The sequence below is a fragment of the Nuphar pumila genome, chromosome 16 (assembly GCF_984573655.1).
Source record: "Nuphar pumila chromosome 16, dmNupPumi1.hap1.1, whole genome shotgun sequence".
Taxonomy (NCBI): Eukaryota; Viridiplantae; Streptophyta; class Magnoliopsida; order Nymphaeales; family Nymphaeaceae; genus Nuphar; species Nuphar pumila.
In genome coordinates this window covers 79,871,496-79,887,809 of record NC_143264.1, presented here as the reverse complement: position 1 = coordinate 79,887,809, position 16,314 = coordinate 79,871,496, and the positions used below count along the sequence as shown (strand labels likewise).

At 40.6% G+C, this 16,314-nt stretch overlaps 1 long non-coding RNA gene across 1 annotated transcript; it reads left to right on the top strand.

Annotated features, from left to right (window-relative positions):
- Positions 1-4,249: 4,249 nt before the first annotated feature.
- Positions 4,250-15,893, top strand: LOC149813783 (uncharacterized). The gene is made up of 3 exons (XR_016428320.1): positions 4,250-4,862; positions 13,458-13,557; positions 15,661-15,893. It is a non-coding gene; the product is annotated as an uncharacterized LOC149813783 (long non-coding RNA).
- The last annotated feature ends 421 nt before the right edge of the window (positions 15,894-16,314 follow it).

Genomic DNA, 16,314 nt, shown 5'->3' with positions numbered 1-16,314 from the left:
CTGTTGATTCTTGGTGGTGTGTACAGAAAAGATGAAGGAATTGCAGGGGAAGTGGCGTGCAAGTTTGACACTGGAAGCGTGCTATCAATTCCCTATCGTTGCTTCTATTGAAGTATATTCTGTATCATAGGGATCAAATCTAGAACTTTACTGTGCTTTTCTTGGTTGGAAGTTTTCCTTGTCGTCTTGAAAACGAATACTTTCTTCTTGAGTATTGTGGAAAGATCTGAATAATGTGTATCGTTTTTATGTTGGTTGTATTGCATTTTGCTGCTGAGGTTCGAGTAATGGATTTTATAGCATTTGTCTGCGCTGTTCTTACAGTTTTCGGTGTAACCCAGTTTGATCCTTGGCCCGTTCCTCCTGAGGAAGTGATACAAATTTGATGTCTGATTTGCGAGAATCTACCATTCTTCAAGTTATGATCTACATCTACGCTACTTTAATCTATGATAAGCTATGGATCTATGGAAAATAAGCAGAAAATCAAGTAAAATTGCTTATAATTCATCCCATCTCTGCAAATAAAACCTTCTACAAAGAATATTTATAAAGAAAACACAAAACTGTAATTTAAATTTATGTCAGAGGGATTCGGCCAGACAGGTGCCGCACCCGCGTCGATGCGACCCGATGCAGGTATGGCACCGGGTGTGGTCAACCCAACCCTGGGTGCGTTGACCGTATTTAGGGTCATTTTGGTTTAATTTTTTGATTTTTTTTTTAAATTTACCCTGTGAAATGGGCTGCGGTATTTAAAAAAAAAAATCCTGCTGACAGCTAACCGTGCACGGGACCCGCCCCTTGCTGGATTTTTATTTTTATTTTGGCCTTATAGCTTCGGTTTCTTTTAGGGTTGCTTATTCCCTGACGAGGACTTCCAGATTCTTCACCTCTCCACACCCCTTGCTGGATCCCTGCAGGTAGTGATGAGAGAATGAAAGGACGGAACAGCCAAAGCGTGGATGCCTGCTTGCTGCTGCTCTTGTTTTATAAAAGGGCACTTGTGTCCACAACATCTGACGAGCTTTGTTGGCATCCCATGCTATTCCTTCCTCCAAACAATGAATTTGCAGCGTTGAAAAACATACTGGTAACTTGGAAATGGTGATCCATCTTTCTCAAAAATTAAAACCAAAATTCAAGAGCCTTTTGAAGTCTTTATCTTTCAACCATCCAGATCTTTCTTCGTCCAGGATTTTCTCTCTTCATAATAAATGATAATGGTGGTGGTAGCCTTGGTGGCTATTAGTATTCACTTTTCTCCTGATGAGATGGGTGCTCTAGCTGTAGCTGGTGTAGACCTCTCTTTTTCACATGGCAAATCCAATAAATTTCTTTTAGCTGTCATCCAGAGTCCAGACTCAGAGATCTGTGTGCAACTGTATATAAAATGAAATTTGAAGAACCCTAGGCAGTGGCGGTGGAGCCGTAGGTCTCCACATCAAACCTTTCGCTTATATTTTTTTTTATGAAAACCAGGGAGTTTCAGACGCGATTGAATCATACAGTCAGCAAAACATAGTAGTCTAGGTCGATCAGATTGCCAATCCTTTCGGTTCATCAATTTTGTCCCGTTGCGCCAAAGTACACAACAAGCAGAACGTGTGTAACAAGTCTTCTGGTTATAGGTCCTCTCTCTCTCTCTCTCTCTCTCTCTCTCTATATATATATATATATATATATATATATATATATATATATTTTTGCCGCACCCCCGCACCTAGGTTTTTTTGGAAGTGCCGCATCCCCGCACCGCACCCATGTGACATAGTCTAATATGGATCCACGATGGATCCAATACCTAACTATAAAACAAAAGCCAACCCGATATTCAATTTAAATCAAATAAAATCCTAAAAGAAGCAAAGGGATGCAAAAGGATCCTAAACCCGATCGGCCATACTCCACTGAGTCCGCTCCTACATCAGGAAGGGACCATAATTTTTTATGGTAAGCTGAAATTCCTCTGATACTTTGGTATCTTAGCTATGATGGTGGGAATTGGCATGGTATGTGAAGCCTTATGAATAAAGTTTCATGGCTTGTTGCAAAGCAAAACTGCCAATGTAACTCTCAATGCTGCTCACTGAGCTGTTTTAAGAATGATATGAGCATGTATATGTCATTTCATCAAGAGTAGAGAGAGGAATTGAGTCCTTGGATTCTTACACTATGTATCTTTTTTATTCACCTGTGATATGCGATAAGCCATGCCAAATTCTCAACCAACTGTTGGGGTTGAAGTGTAGTTGAGCTCATTTTGGGTTGGCATGAGGTTAATGTTAAGCTTAAGAATTTCAGTACCATTTGATAATGTAATACTTGAGTAAATGGGATACATTTATCTGTGACTTGGATTTTAATATTTTTGTTTAATGCCCACTACAGATGGGTGGTGTTTGGTTATACCAATTATCCAGATAAACAAGATAATGCGAGTTATTTTACTTATGGAAAAAGATGCCACTTGCCCTCTTATTCTGTTTATCAGGATAAATGTGTGCATCCTTAACACCCCCATTATAGTAAAATAAGGGGACTGCAACTTCCCTCCAAGGTAAATACATGCAGAAGGTTGTTGGAGAGAAGATTTGCCAGATGGGGAGGCAATGGTACTCAGTTTGGAGATGGTGGCTATTCACTACTTGGTGTGAGGGTTGTAATAAGAGTAACCTGTGTTTCTTGAAGAGAAATCCAAACATATCCCTTCCATTCACTTCTCGTCCCAACGCGAGATGAAGACCTGTGCCGTGATCAGTTGGCCAGGATTAGATAAGAATTTGATTGGCTTGTGTTGGGTGGGAACAGGCTTCTGGCACCTTGTAAGTTTCTCCTTCTCAGCTGCAATGTGGTTTCTTCATTGTTTCAGTGTTGCTGCTTGTCACCCTTTCTTTTAATTTATCAGTAAATCTCTTCCAACTTTCACACACACACACACACATGCGTGCATGTGCACACAAGTAAATACACATACACACCACACACCACACACCACACACATGCACAAAGAGGTTAGTTAAATCCAGGTTAATGAGACTGTAAAAAACTTTATGCTGTTGAAGGTATTCCAACAGTTGATCTAGGTTTCTCATTGAAAAAAATAATTTTGAAAATCCACTTAATTTTTTTTATTTTTAATTTATTTAGCAGAAAAAGAATGAACTTTTGGATAATTTAAGTATGACACATGAGCATGTTTTGATATGGTTTAAAAAAAACCGATGATTCATTATTTTCATAAAGTTTAATGCTTATAAAATTGACCTTATTAAAAAAACACAATCCATTCATCGATATATAGCATATAAAATATGTTGAACACATATGTAAGAAAGGGTGGTCGTGGGGCCCCACCCGGGTTTTTCTTTCACTTCAACAAGGGCTTCTCGTCATAAAAAATAAATATAATATAATTATAATATGTAAATATATAGTAAATGCTCTATATATAATGTAACATAATATTCCCAACTATAAAATATTATGAGACTTAATATATATATATATTATAACATAAATATAATATATAAATATATAATTTAATTTTAATTTGTAAATATATAATGAAAGGTTCTATAAATCCAATTCGTTTGCACTTTTCACATATAATGCTCTTTCTTTTTTTATTGGATCATGTACATTAATTTAAAATTTGGCCTCACTCAAATCTAGCACATGATTTAGGTTTGTTCTGATTCAGGTTGGGATTCGAAGATGCCGGCCAATATTTGGATAATGCTTCATGTTTATGATGATCGAGATCATATCTGACCCGTTTGAATCACTGAGAATAGGGATGCCAACGAGCTGGATATATTTGATATCCAACCCGTTACCGAATCCAATGAGTCTGATTCGGTTAAGAAGACCAAATCCAATTAAGATTCGGTATATGGATTTTATGACCGAATCCAACGGATATCCAAATCCGATTACATGTATTTTTTCGGACTCAGTATTAGCTTTTCCGCATGTGAACCCGAGTCCGATTAGTCAATATCCAATTACTCGGATTTGGCGTTTGACAACATCCGACCCGAATCCGAACCATTTACATCCGGCCGAAAGCTTCTGACTGGCAAAATCGTAAATTTTTTCGTGGAGTGGGGTTCTTTCTTGAGCCGCTGAAGCGTACTCGAGACGCACCGACCAAATGGCAAGAGTATAAATAGTTGTCAATCAGAGAACTTTTTCGTTTACGCGCGCTTCACTCCAGAGGCATTCTCCCGCCAACCGCTCGCTCGGTCAATTCGAAATAACGTAGAGGGTCTTCTCTAGCACTCCTCCCAAGAAGGAGGAGAAGAAGAAGAAGAAGAAGAGTGCTTCTGCAGGCCCTCGCAGAGTCCGTCTACGTCTTCCCTCCCCCCAAACCAGAGCGATCTGTGATACCGAACCGATTGGAGGCCCTAATTTCGCAGTCAATCGATGCTTAGCTCACAGCTGCTGTTTTCCTTTTGCTCAATCTCTCTACCCTCGCCATTCTGCCCTAATCTCGAATTAGAGGCGTTTCCTCTAGAGATCTTCTTTGCTGTGAGTAGATTCCAAGGATGCGGAGCGACGGCGCTCGATGCTTAGCCCATTAGAATGACGATCGGAGGAAGAATTCCGCGGAAGATGTAGAAAGAAGAACGACGATCGTGTTCTGTTCGATCTCGACCTTGCCGTCGAGTTTCGCTGGGTTCGTGTTAGAAAGCATACGTGAGCGCCTGCCTGTGAGACTCAATGGCCTCTTCTTTCATTTTATTTCAGGTTTCGGTTTTGTGGCTCCAGCGTTCGCTGATTTTGATCTCGGCGTGGTTTTTTCACCGGCCGAGGCAGGAGAACCGGGGATTTGTGGGATTGATGCTTCGGAGGAGTAGGTAAATTTGATCTTGTTTAATTTTTCTTCTGATATTTATTGTTCTCTGTAGAATTGTGGAGAAAAAGTTACCATCTTTTGTGGTCTTCGCTTTTCGTGGGGATCTTCTTTCCAAATGATCTGTGCTCCAAATTGATAGTTTCTCATTGGTGCATTATAGAATTGTTTGGATTTTACTTTTTTTTTTCATATTTCTTTTTAAAGAAATTCTGGAGTCAATTGAGTAATGTATTTGCGTATTCGGTAAAGATTGATGCAAGTTTATAATTGGATTTAGACGTTATGTAACGCACCCCCAATCGTGGAAGGAGGGGGAAACGAGGCCCCTTCCTTTCGTGGGAGAGGACGAGGGGTGCCCCCATTTAATACGGAAGGGAGGGGTAACCGACCACCCCATGGCTTTAAAAGCCATGGAGGGGCTCCTCCACTTTCCCCATTGGAACACCACAGGAGCATAGAGGGAGTGTGAAGGGAGAAACGGGAGAAGGAGGTGTTGCAGCCGCCTGTGGTCGTCAGGTAAGTCCTCTCCCTCTCTCTGTTTTTAAATAGAGAGGTCGCCGGCAACCTCACAGTTGCCTGCGAGTTGCAACAAAACAGGACAGGGAGAACCCTGTCCTTGCCTTGCAGTAAAGGGGGGCAACAAAGGGGTTTTCCCTCTGTTATTGCCACTCGTTGGTGATGAAAACGGGAAGGGAGGATCGATTGCTGCTAAGAGGCAGGAGGTCCCGCGAATACTCGATTTTCCCCTGCTACCACCATTGGATCGGCAGCTACCGGCGAGTGCCAAAGGTGCCATCCTGCTTGCAGGAAGCTACCTCCTGCAACAATTTGGCAACGGTAAGAGTTGCTGGAACTATTGCACGCCGAGATGACAGGTAGTTTGCATTTTTTGCAGGCCGAGTCGGTCATCAGGCTGGACGTGACCCAGACTGAGCGTAGATCGGAGGGACTCAGTCTGGGTGTGTCCAGACCAAGCCATACAAAGAAAAAAAAGAGAGTTATGCGTGTTGTGAGAGATCGTCTCGGTCTATTCGGATCGAGTCGGGTGTGAATTAGTTAGCAGACCGAGTTGGGTTTGTAATGGTGGACCAATTTAGCCTAGATCAAAGACAGACCTAATATGGGTCAGACCGACTCAGTCTAGACCAAGGTTTTAAAACCCGTGACTTGGGACTCGACTCGTTCTTTATTGACTCGTGCCTCGGCATGTCAATTCGGTGACTCGGATCGGGTTTTGTTAATTTTTGATTTTAAAAGAAAATAATATATAATTTGTTTCAAACCATGTTTTTCAGTAAACAAGAGATGATACACTCATATACAAGGGCTCATGTTAAGCAAAATATGTCTGTAGTTGGGACTTTTTAAAATGGTCCATGCCTATGTCACATGGGTGCGGGTGCGGGTGCGGAGATTTGGCACTTCCAAAAAACCTGGGTGCGGGGGTGCGGTAGGGGCAAAAATGTAAAAATAAATAAATAAATAAATAAATAAATAAATAAATAAATAAATAAATAAATAAATAAATATATATATATATATATTAGAAAAGGGAATAATAATAATAATAGTAATGTAATAATAAACATATATTAAAAATCTAGAAATAGTTTTAATATATGGATCCACAGTTGGATCCAACATGCGGATCCACCTCGCTGTTGGATCCCGGGTCTTGGACTCGGCCCGTACCCTACGAGGAAAAAAGTGTAATTTAAGGCAACCCGATACGGGTTGCTCGATAAAACGAGGGTGGTTCCCGCAAGGTGAAATCGCAAAGGGGGAGGGGGCCGGAGCATAGCCACCAGGAGGACGGGGCACTCCTACCTTTTTGGGGACCAACGCCCTCAAATAGGGGTCCCAAACCCCTTCTCTTCCACTCTCTGCCTCCCACGCTCTCGTTCTTGCGCACGCCAGCAGGAGCAATCGATGCCCTCTACATTTCCCTCTATCTCTTTTTCCCCCTGCCTCTCATCTTCCTCAGTTTTTTCGTTCTCCCTCTGGGCCCGAGCTCGACAGTAGCGGCACCGACAGACCTCCACTCTCACGACAACAACCTCCTCGCCGGTTAAGGTAGGTTTTACTGTGATTTCGCACAACTACTGAGTTTTCAAGCATGCTTTGGATTTGCTATAACTCTCAACTCGAAAAATTGGGGGTTTGGGTTTGCCGTGAATCCCCAAATCAAAAATTTGGGATTTAGGGTAGGGTTTATTACGATTGTTGAGGGTGTATTCTGTTTCAAGTTGCAATGGGTTGTAATACACCCAAATTGAAAAGATTTTGAAGTTTTAGAGGGGTTTTCGTGTGGATGCAACTGCGGGCCTTTTCGTGTGCCGAAATGGCCCTGGGTGCGGTCAACACACCCAGGGTCGGGTTGACCGCACCCGGTGCCGCACCCGCACCCGCGTCGAGTCGCGTCGACGCGGGTGCGGCACCCTGCTAGCCGAATCCCTGTGACATAGGTCCATGCTTGGTCTATACTGAAGTTGATGAGACCTGACCAACTCATAAATGTTGTAATGGCCAGTTCACCAGGTTCTAACTTTTGTTGGCCCAATCCACTTCAAAATCAGAGTTTCATCCTGGCTCAGAAAATATTGGACTTGTGCTTTATGAAACATGCCCACATATCAAAAGTAACCATGTACAATATAGAATTACACTTTTAAGCTGCACTAGGATGACTGCCAGAAAAAATTGGCCACAGTATTTGATTATGCAGAATAAACTCACAAGGAAATCATCTAATAAAAGACAATATTGAACAGCAGAATGAGGGGCCGCGGCTTATAGTTTTTGAGATGAAACTATGAAGGATATCCAATGTGCTTTGTAAGAGAAATTCAGCCATACTATAGACTCAAGAATCACTGTCATAACAAGCACATGAAACTTGCTCATGTAGTGTACACTTCCAACTACACATAGCTAAAGACAAGTTCTTTTCAAAGTCATGATCTTATTCAGTCATAAAATAAATTAACATTATAGCCATTTCAGTAATTTGAAAAATAGAAAGATATTTGAGAGAAAGTATGGGTTACATACTATGTGTGAGAAAATCCATAACAAAACCAAAGAAGAAATTCTCAAGACAACTGATCAAATTATACAAGCCAATTAATTATTCCCTATTGATGCAAGAAACAAATTTTTTTATTTTGAAATACCCAAAAAATCAAATTTCAAACATCCCAGAACTCGTCTGAGTCAGGCTGAGTCAAGCCGAGTCAAGCCTGAGTTTTGGCAAACCGAGTTTGCCTTGCCGGGTTGACTCGCTGGAGGGCTGAGCTGATCCGAGTCAGCCGAGTCAACGAGTTGACTCGGTGAGTTTTGAAACACTGGTTTAGACCGAAACAAACCGGACACGTAGGGTATATAAAGATATGTGTGCGATTGATTGATCGTGTGCGGTGGAAAAATCGATGTAACGAAGACTCGATTTTTCCATTACAAATTGGATTCAGGTTTGGATACCAGTTTGGATCCAAAACTCAAGTTGGACCTGATAAGACGACTCGATTTAGATCCAGACAAACTATTTCAATCGGGTTTGGATCGAGAATACCGAATCCGGGATCTAAATCAGAGTTGAGTTGAGGACCTAAGTGGTCCAATTTTTATTATGAATGTGGATCTTAAAGTAACATGATGTAAAGATGACGTAGAGATCATTGTTAATGGTTGAAAAAGCAAAAAGACCATTTTATCCTTGATATGCTTACAAAGTATACAAGGCATAACTAAGTGTCCCGATGTCAGATTCATGCGATTCTTGAATCCGTGGATTCTACTGTTTGAGTAAAATCTATTAGTAAGGGATGTGAGGACAAACTCTGAAAGAATGAAGTCAGATTTTGACAGTTAAGTCTAAGAGTGTTTTAGTAATTCTGACAATGATACGAGGTATTTATTGATTTTAGATCAAAGGCTGCATAAAACTAGAAATTTAGAATTTAAGCATTCCAGGTAAGTTAACATTTACAAATTCCTTTTTATTTAATTAAAACACATGTTAGCTAGTTATGCATTCTTCAATATGATTCCAATGCTTCAAGTATGCTAGTTTTGTTATTGTATAAATACTATTTTGCATAGTTAGGAATCTATAGAATTCAAGTGTGATGCTTAAACTTGATCATGCACATTTTCTAAGTTATGAAATAAATGTGGCATTACATGATTGCATGTATAAGATTGATGTGTTACGTAGAAATTGAGGGTAGAGTTTCAGAGTCTCAGGGTAGGTATTATCTTGGAAAATGTCACGCTTATGCTTTGGGAGGGGCATTGTAAGTGTCATGAATTAATCTGTTGTGGGTTGCCATCCTTAACCGTTCAAAGATGTGAACATGTGTTAAAAAGTAGTTACTGGATATACATTGATGATTGTATAACACACTGACTTCAAGATGTGAATATTAGGATAAGCACACAGAATACGATGAAGAACTCTACTATGAAGCATGGTCTGGGGCAATGTTGAGGTGTGTACCTCTTGAGCAACCTGGGAATATCTCAGACGTTTCTAGGTGACCCTTAGGGATTAAAACATTGCCCACTAGACACATGTAGAATGTAGCATGAACCACAAAACCTTGGAGGCAGGTATAGCTCCTTGAGACACCTTGGGGGAAGGTATAGCTCTTTGAGACACCTTTGGGAGCAAATATAACTTCTTGTGACATCTTGGGGGCAGGTATAGCCACCCTGGCTCTACGACTAGTTACCGTTTGAGCTCCTTCGCTCCCGGCTTACAATCAGCGAGCTGCTACAACACTTGTGTCCGTAGTCTGGGCTGGTTTGGACTACGTTGTTATGAGTGATTCATATGTCTGGCCAACATCGTAGACTCTGAGTTGTTTACATGGGTTGCTACGCCCGAGGAGGCTATATTCGAAATAGCGGATTAGAGTAGAAGATGTGTTTGAAAATGATAATAGAGATGCAGTAAAGAGGGTAAAACTCATAAATAACATGTGTGCATAAGTAACAAACTAAACTAAGACTAGGAGCTTAGAGCTCACTACAGTTGCAACAGTTGTGTCTATTTGTAAATAGAATCTTACTGGGTTGTAGACTCACCCCCTTCTTTTGGTTGTAACTGTAGGTTCAAGGACTGCTGCCATCGCTTACAAGACTTAGTATCAGGCTGCTACATCAGCCACATCAAAGTATGGTTTGCCTCTACTCTTTTATTCTGTTTAAGCATTTGGATGGTTATTAAAAAAAAAATGGATGTATGGACCTTTAATTATTAAATGAAAAAAAAAATCTGGCATGATTTTGTGTTGTTTTTGAGATTCTTGAGTATTTTCCCCCTGAGAACTAACGTCCACGAACTCGGGCTCGAGAGGCCCCGGATCGGGTCTTTACAAGTGGTATCAGAGTCAGGTTCGATAAGAAAAGTTGGATTTTGAAAGAAGAGTTTTGTTTGAATCAAAATAATTTAAAGGTCCTAAAAGAATGATTATTGAAACAATTCAAATGATTATGTGGCAAAAAGAGTCATAAGAAGATTCACATAAGGCCTGAACTTATGATTGCCTTTTGTTAGCAGGAATGAACGCTAACAACGATAGTAGCAATGAGAGCGACCATAGAGGCAGTAGGAGCTCTGGTAGGCACAGGTATCTCGAAATGATCCAGATGGATCAGATGGTCGCTGTTCTTTCGCTTTTTGTGACGGTCATACTGGATGTCACTAGGGCAATGAGGAGTATGATACCTCTCGTTTCTCCTCCAACCCCAGTTTCAGTCACAATCAATAACTGAGAGCATAATTAACGAGAGGAAGGGGTATCACCACCCCAACCACTCGTTGGAGAATCGCCAGGGCCACGAGGACGTCCTCCATTCAGGCACGTCAGAAGAGGTTCACTGGCAAATCGAGGTGGTAGGAGAGTTGCAACATGTTGTTTGGGCTGTGGTAGGTCTCGTTTCGGCCAAAATGGGGCAGGATCGAGCAACACTATACCTATCAATAGCGGAAGAAGTCAAGTGCAACCCGGTATATCTTGTCGCGAGGGTGTTCAAAGGTCGATGGTGCATCAAGGCAGGGGCACTAATATCGTAGAAGAGGAGCAAACAAGAGAATCAACGCAACCTCTTCGAGGAATGGCCTTACTGAGGAGAGACAAAAGACATATGAATAGGCACGCATACTTGCGTGCTTTTTGACAATATGGTAGTGCCAACACCAGTTAGGGTTTCTTCAGACTCCGAGCAAGAAGAAGAACCAAATTACACCCCTCGTACCCCGACACCTTAATGTTTGTTTTGTTTAAGTAATGTAATAAAGACTTATGGTTGCCTAACATTCGTAGTAAGTAACATGTTATATTACAGAAGAACCCGTGAAAAATTATAAAAACATTGTTTTTTATTAATAAATAATAAATTTCTTTCAACGAATGTGCAAACTTACGAGAATTTGAATGAGAGTAAAATTTAATCCATTAGTAATCACTCTACTCATGTTGCAATTTGAGGACTCGTCATGGAACATCGTATCAGTCAAGAGGTTTCCAAGTAAATAGCAGACAAGCAGGCCCTTCTAAAGCAAGACATGTGAATGAGGGTTCTGCAAGGAGAAGTGCTGCAAGCCCCATTGGTCTTGTATCTCCCCAGACATCAGACAACCTACTTCCATGGAGCATGGGAGCAGAAGGTGGAGGTGCATCATCAGGTTCACCTCGGCAAGAATGTGCTACATTTGGTAGTGGTGTGCCTCCCGGCTATACCACGGAAAGAATTTTGTATGAGTTGTTACAAAATTCACTGCATCAAAGTCAAAACCAAGTATCATCAGAAAGTAGTTCTTGGGCTGAGAAATTCAAGAATATGAGAATGCTCACGTTCGACGAAACTCCTGGAGGAGTAGCAACAAAGAAATAGATGATGCAAGCGGAGAAAGTACTGGATGCGATACAATATCCAGAGGATCAGAAAGTATGGGTTGCGGCATCCAACTTAATTGGAGATGCCGAGTACTGGTGGTGATCCATTAGAGATGTCCTGGGTAGCGGAGAGTTTGTTCTCTGGATCACCTTTAGGAACAAGTTCTACAAACAATTCTTTCCCAGGATTGAGAGGAGGGAGAAAGAAGAAGAGTTTAGAAAGCTCAAACAAGAAAATATGAGCGTGACAACTTACACCGCCAAGTTCAATTTACTGTCCAGATTCGCGAAGGCTTTAGTATCTACGGAAAAGCAAAAATGCAAGCTATACGAGCGTGCACTAAAACCTGAAATTCTGAGAATGGTGGGACCTCTGCAAATTCGGATGTTCGATGGTGGAGATGGCATCTCGGTACGAGTTTTGGGATACTCAAACAACAAAATTGGAGGCACAAGAGAAACCTAAGCAAGTACAACAAGGACAAACTAGTTCATCGTTTCAGAGGTTTTTCAAGAAGAGTCAAGGCAATGACAGATCTTCGAAGCCAGTTCTGCAGTCAAACCTAGTCACGACTATGAAGATTTGACTAGAGGTCATGACTCAGATCTGAAGCCAGATATGGAAGCTGTATAAAGGCCCAACATGGAAATCGTGTGAAGGTGGAACGCGTGAAGACAGATTGTGTGTAGAAGACTCATAATATAAAGAAAAGGCACTTTTTATTTTTCTACTGTGTTGTAAATCAGTACTTGGTTCTTCAGTTTGTCAGAATCATATGTTAATTTGGTTGGGAAATCAACAAGACGGTTTTCTCTGTATAATTGAAGGTCCCGTACAGATAGTTTGGCTTTTTCATACTAGAGAATAATTGAAGCATCTTGTTGATACCCTTTACTCTTTACCTTTTTCATTGCTTATGCATCTTTCAACTCCACTTTAATTTCCCCTTGCTTGATAAGATTGCTCTTTCTGAATCAAGAATAACATGTAATCCCCTTCCAGCTTTTGCTTCGAGTTTTCTATGAAAAAATGGGTGGGATCAAATTTGAATTGGATTCCTGTGTCAGAAGTACTTAAACTAGGTCGATAATTACTTTCTAAACGCAGGCCTGGTTTGAGTGTCCTGTGATATCACTTATGACTGTTTTTCTTTTATCTTGAGACAAATCTTAGAATCTGTGAAAGATCAGAGAAAAAGGAAAAGAGATAATTGTTCACGTTTTGCGATGAAAAAAGATAAATTTTCACGATATGGAAAATAAAGTTGAACTGCAAAATCTCTCGATTAAGTTGACCAATTGTACATTTAACCTGTTATTGATAATTTCTCAGCTTCTCCTGCAGCTGATATTGTTTGATTTTTTAGGTCATTCACTAGTTCAAGCAAGTCGAATCACTTCAGCAAGATTACTTAACCTTGCTCTGATATATGAAATTATGATGCCAATATCTACCTTGTCTGGGAGAACTTTTTTTGTTTGTATTGCTTAACTGGATTTTCTTTTGCAAACTCAATATGCCACGTTTTCACAAAAAGATTATAGTGGCTGGAAACAAAGTATTTGCAACTGACAAGCAACCATCTAGCTCCTCTGTTGCATTGAAACTATGAATCTTGAAGATTTTTTTTTCTAAATGGCATGTTAGATCGAATACAGTTTTTATTCTGTTATATGTTTGGCTTTTGTTCAAGTGCTAGATCAAAATTCAGAGCTGTTGGAAACTCGGGTGGTATTAACAATTCTTGCATGATGAACGCCCAAGGGGTCCTATACCTTTGCACACTGTAACAGGTAACTTTCTAGTTCTTTTCTCGTTAGAAATGTAAATACTAGGACTGTCTTTGCGATCCAAGTCTAGTAGTAATGGTATTGCTACATGGATAGAATATAGGCCATGTTTGGAAACTGAGCGTGGGAGGCAGCCGGAGTGGATCTGGGGAATACCCAGTGCCAGTTTTGTTTGGGAAGACATGAAAAATGGGAAAATAGGGAGCTAGGGTGGTATTTGCCCCCTTTAGTTCCTCAATTTTCAGCTACCACCTCGATTGGGTGGTAGTTGCCAACTATCACCCCACTTCCCACTCTGATGGAGTTTCCGACTGCTCCAGTTCCTCTTCCGATGGCCTTCCAACGTTCAAAATGTGACTTCCCGAAGGCATTCCAAACAGGTAACCCGCTGGAAATGGTAATTCTCCAGCAATGTCCATACCAACGGCCCCAAAAGTGCCAATGGATTTGCCCAAACCATGGCTTTTGTGCATTTCGTATTTACATCTTTAGCTGCCATCGACTGACAGTTTCCAAACAGGGCTTAAGAAAACAGTAAAATTATCTGGCTTGCATAATCTTCAACACCTGTCCTATTTATTGACCTCTATTAGCTAACCTTCGTGCTTTAGTTATGGGTAATATTGGTGTTTAGTAATGCTTTCTATAAAAACAGAAATCCATTGGTTTGGTCTTGGATACGATCGTTGATTAGGTTGAATTTGGCAATTTGATATATTTTGGAGTATTATGGGCTTGTACATCAATTGATACCCTTGGGTTCCATACATCTTGTTGCCTTCGTGATTTTCCTCTTGTTTCCCAGAGTTCGTGTTTGTCTACAAACCCCGGTTTCCAATCTTTAACTGGTTCGTTCTTGCCTTTCATTTTGACTGATTGTCACCTGTGGATAATCTAGTTTGCTATCCAAGCCATTCGCATTCAGAAGTTGCACCATATATCTGTCATGCCATCTAGACTTTTTGTTTTTTTGGATTATAAAGCTGGGGTTAGGCAGACCCCTATCCAGGATACAAAAGAATCAAGAGAACAGATATCACATTCAAATATAAGATATCAAAGGGAATAATGTGGTGGTTTGTCCTTCCACAAATGGTCTATCATTCACAAATGCCAAGTTTGTTCATGCAATTCACATTTGACTCTTGTTGGTTTTCCAATACAGAAGTTCCACGCATTCACCCACTAAAACGATGTGTGCCTAACAGCTTGTGTTGCCAACTGCAAGTAGGTTGATATGTGGCAATGTTATGATGTCTTTTCTCATTTCACTATTTTTTTTCAAGACGAGAGCTCTTTAGAGGAAAATGTAGACTACACTCTTTGGAAAACTTTGAATTTTTTTTTTTTGCAAATCTGATTCCAAGATGTGATTTACATGTTTGGATTAGTAGAAACTGTTTTTTGAATCTTGTCTTTTAAAAGTGTATGCTAGATTTTTCAATGGTTGAAAAATGGGCAGCCTACAATGTACGCGATTGTTAACCATAAAAAAACGTGTTTTTTTGTTAAAAAGATATAATTAAAGGGCCATTCTTACTATTTTGACCATGCTGAACAGATCCAAATTGTCAGATTTGGTCAAAACAGCCCGTCCTTATGAGTTTCAACTAGGGGGTTCAAAACCCTCAAATGTAGCCAATATTTTCCCCTTTGGGCGCATGTCGCCTGACATTTTTGGGGTGGACATTGGATCCCCAACGCGTATCAAATGAGGTAGAAAGCGCACCCTGCTATTTTCCGTTATGGGTCATCAAATATCCCAAAAAAGGAGGAAAAAACGTCGGAGCCCTTGCGTGTTTGACTTTTTCCGGTCGACTTTTTTTGTCCGAAACAAAAGCGTGGCTTTTTTGTCCGCCTATCAAAAACGTTTCTTAGGGCCTCTTCTTCTCGTGGTGAAGGTATATAATTCTGAATTTTGACATGCGATGGAGAACATTTATATGTCCACGCATGGGGTTTTTTTCGGTTCATTTTTTTTTCGTGCGTTGCCAGACAATCGAAACCCCGTATTATACAGTCTCCCTTTTGCTGATAACACATACACTTTTATCCTTATAATCTCCTTTTCACTATTATGAGAACCTTTTAATCTTGCCTGGACAGAGGTGCACCACAAACCTGGTGCAGGTCCATCCGTCCCTGACTCATTCCGGCAGCAAAAGTTTATTGGTCTGCAATTCAGGAAAGCCACTGAAAGGAAGAGAGACTCACAAGATAAATCTCGAACTTCTCACTTCTACACCGTGAGATGGAGGATATTCAATATATGACCAGAAAAACAGTTATTGTTGGTTGTTACCGAAATTGCAACGATAAATAAATCTGTTACAACAGAATTGCTTTCTTTGTTCTCAGGACTGCTTTGAGCTGCATTTGGAAGTCTCTATGATGACATGATTTTCGATATTTGGCAATCTCGTGATGAGCCTTGGAAAGAGATAGAGTCCACCTCATTGGACTTTAGCTGTTGAGAGGATAACGTGCCTGAATTATCGTGGGAGTTATTGCTGGCTTTAACACTCTCCTGCAGGCTCAGTATGGTGGGCTGCACGTTAAGCTTGTCACTAAGAGCAACAAACTGTGTGAACGGAAGAGACTTGGTGAGGCTGTCAGTCAGTTGATCATGAGACAAAATGAATCGAACTTGTAGATAACATTTGCATGCATGATCACAAACAAAATGAAAATCAATCTTAACATGTGCAGGCCTGGAAGACTGGATTGGCGCCTTGAGAGAGAAAGCCAAGTTCATTAAGT